Here is a 3,636-nt window from a genome sequence, read left to right on the forward strand (position 1 = left end):
AGCAGATTTGTTTTTAGGAAGCACACATGAGTAATTCAAGAGAGGGAGAGGTGAAGGAGTCCCGTACAGACAGTCTGTCGTTCTCCTCACATGGTTGACTTTAAAAAGAAATACGACAGGATAATCTCATCAAATATAGACATTACAGTAGTGGCTACAAAAATTATCTCACTCCAGCAGCCGCCTCAGGGCCTTTTTGTCGTTCTCTCACCAGCATCACCCAGAGCTGCCCCCATCGATATAATATCAAGGCCTATAAGGTATAATTTTCCTGTGTCTATTATCTCAGTGATTGTTGTCCCATTGACTGGTTTTTATATTAGTCAGGGACCACTTTGCTTTAGAAAGACCCCTTTTAGAGACTAAATATTCCCTCTCTTTTTTTTTTCTGTCACAAGACAGCTCTGCTCTGATGACATGTCATCAGTGACGGTATTATTCACATTTTCTTTGTTTCGTAAATATTATAAGTGATCCGCTACTCCAGCTGCTATCGCTCCTAAATCTGTCTTTGTGTGCCGATTTCACAGAACCGCACAGAACCTCGGCAGTGTGAAATTTATCCTAGAACAGGTTATGTGGTGATATTGAGGGATGATGTCGATGATCGAACCAATAATTTAAGGCAGAGTAAATGTTAAACTCTGTAACTCCAGGTGTTGGATGATGTTTTAAATACCTTCAGATGCGAACAGTCAGCACTTAAACCTCAGTCTTTTTAAATTTAATGGACTAGAGCAGCGGTCCCCAACCACCGGGCGGCGGACCGGTACCGGGCCGCACAGATAGATTACTAACATTTTTTGGTTTATTTTCATTTCCAGCGGAGTCTGCAGGGTGTTTTATTTTGAAACATGACTAGCTCGTCTTCCCGTCACTTCCGTTTGTGTTCGTTTCCTGCACTTGACTGTCAGTTTTTATGCCCGGCTGCTAAACGAAGCCGTCAGTCAAAAACAAACGTCTCAGGAGAGCTGCTTTGGAAAGTGGGAGAGACTTAATACTAAGACAGGAGAAAAAGTAAACATATTAAGCAATAAAAATTTATTTTATTTATTTATGAAACTTTCCAATAGAAAAAAAAACAATTATTATTTGTTATGTGCGTAATGACCGGTCCGTAGAACAATTTCTTGCTTAAAACCGGTCCGTGGTGCAAAAAAGGTTGAAGACCGCTGGACTAGAGTACAGAGCAGGGAGTTTCTGTTGCGTTAAATTTCAAACAGTCTTTGTACAGAAATGAAACACACCAAACTCTTCACTGGACTCACCTATTTTCTTACAGCGCTCCTCTCCTCTGTTATGCATGATGATAGGCGAGTAGATGAAGGGGCTGGCAGTGGACATATTCTGTCCCAGCAGGCCTTTCACTTTGTGGGGCCGCAGACTGACGGGCAGATTGAGGAGCTTCACAGACCTAGTTTGGGTATCACAGAAACAATGACATGAGTTAGTGCTACTTTTCCACAAGCACTCAAAAGTTAGACTGTTGTTAATGATCCTCACTTGCCCAATATGAGGGAAATACCAGAGCTGCTTGGTCAACTTAGTAAGTTAGTTACAACTGCTTACACAGTCTAATCCAAGTGTTTGTTATGAATATTCAGGATTTTTTTTTTTTCCCAGAAACTGCCCGAGATTTATAATGCTGCTCTTTGTTAAAGGTCACAAGTTCAGCAAACCAATATAAAACAAAAGTATCCGCTTGAGGAAAGTGTGTACTCCACACTTTCAGGGACCAGGGGCCTATTAATTTATTCCCAGATACCATGTCAGCATAATTATAATTAGCTAGATATAGACTCCTGCACATCAGAGCTCACAGTTGTACATAAAGATACCGTTGCTTAATGTGTCAAACATTTCACTACATCATAATAAGCTTTAAGGTTTTACACTAATGATTTTTATGATCTCTTTCACAGTCACCCGCTAATGCAGGACGTGCAAAAGAATTCATATTTCCTGAATTACTTTCACGCTCAAAAAGCTCTGAGCGCTCTAAATAAATCTAATGGAACAATTTTCCTGCCCACGTGTATTACTTGTAAAACCTCAAAGTTTTTAAGAACAAGAAGAATGAATACAGGAATTGTAAAGCCTGTGAGTTTATGTAAATCCAACTCATTTGTGCTGCCTTGAGGCGGACCTGTCTTGTTGCGATGTGGATTTGGCTGTCAGATAAGTTCTTTAAGCACTGTAAAGGCATGAAACTGATATCCACGCAGCCACAACACGCTTTTTTTTTTATGTGTTTGTTCATGGTGCTAAATGCCACCGTTTGAATACGCCAGTCTCCACTTCCCACTGGTGTGATCTCACACTGGAAACAAATAATCATAGTATCAACTATATTTCAAAATCTGGTTGTTTTTTCTGTCCTTTTCAAGCTGCCACTGCTTCAACTGTTTCCAATACTACCAGCCAATCAAAGAACAAGGCTCATGAACAATGATAATAGTTTTTAGGGTCATTTTTGGGGCTTTTTTTGGGGGAAATGTGGGGAGAGGAGTCAGGGAAAGACAAGCAGCAAATGAACCACTGGCTGGACTCGAAGCGTGGCCTGTGCACGGGTCGCCGTCTTGTCCGGTTGAGCTACCGGTGTGCCCCAACAATGATGTCATTTTAATGATAACAAACAACCCATGTGATTTAGAGGTGCAACAAATATTCCACACAGTTGAGAAACAACGAAATTAGTTGAGAACAGGAGTACTCTGATATAAAGGCATCCCTGCTTACTGGAGTGAAGTGTGTAATTATACAAAAGCATGTAGCACCTTTTCATAGTCTGAGGACCGATGGACCACATCTGACCTCAGCACAGGAGAACAATGGATGAACCAAAAATAACAACCAGGGTTTCCAGTGTATTGTGGCAGCCTGCCAGGCCTGAGTTCACCCACCCACCAGGCCTAAAATGTTTTTTAAAATACAGTAACAGTTACTGTGATGGTTGGAAACGTAATGGCAAGAGAGCTCAACAGCATCACTGAATATTCCACCAAATCATGACAGTTAGACAGATGGCAGCCAGCGAGCACCTCGTTCTCCGGCGAGCCATGCATCTCGCCGTACAGGATGCTACCTTAGCGCTGCCCTAAGGCTGTGGAAGGCATATGCCGACCCACAGGCCCACCGTCAAAAAAGACGCTTCGCCACCACGGTGCACCAGTCATTGGCCCATCAACACATCCATAGAGTTACTACTGCTCTCTGTGTCCTGTCATTCACAGTGCACATGAGAGTGTGCTGCTCCAGAAACATTTCACGATAAATCTGAGGGGAACTGCAGTGATGAGGCAGCCGCTGACATAAACCACAAAACCACATTTAGACCACATTACAGAAGTACACAACGAACACCTCAAATATTCGCATGGTTAGTTAGCACAAGCCCAAAACAACCTCAAGCTAAACTGAAAAGCTGATGGCTAAACAAGAGCCATTTAGTAAGTGTGTGATTCATAATCCGAAAAGTCAATTATCATTTTCAATAACTGATGGATTATTTGATGATTGAAGCAATGGTTAGTTGCAGACGTAAACCAGGCAACTTTCACTGATAAAACAGACCAATTACAAAAAGCAGATGATATTCTGATCCTTTCTTTAAACACCTCTACAAATCTGCTAAGT

The 3,636-nt window shown here is 41.7% G+C and overlaps 1 protein-coding gene across 1 annotated transcript in view; it reads right to left on the reverse strand.

Annotated features, from left to right (window-relative positions):
• The window catches only part of trappc9 (trafficking protein particle complex subunit 9), a 254,895-nt gene that overhangs the window by 216,005 nt on the left and 35,254 nt on the right, over positions 1 to 3,636 (reverse strand). The gene's annotated exons all lie outside the window — the stretch shown is intronic.

The sequence above is a fragment of the Stegastes partitus genome, unplaced genomic scaffold (genome assembly GCF_000690725.1).
Source record: "Stegastes partitus isolate 25-593 unplaced genomic scaffold, Stegastes_partitus-1.0.2 Scaffold422, whole genome shotgun sequence".
NCBI classification, from domain to species: domain Eukaryota; kingdom Metazoa; phylum Chordata; class Actinopteri; family Pomacentridae; genus Stegastes; species Stegastes partitus.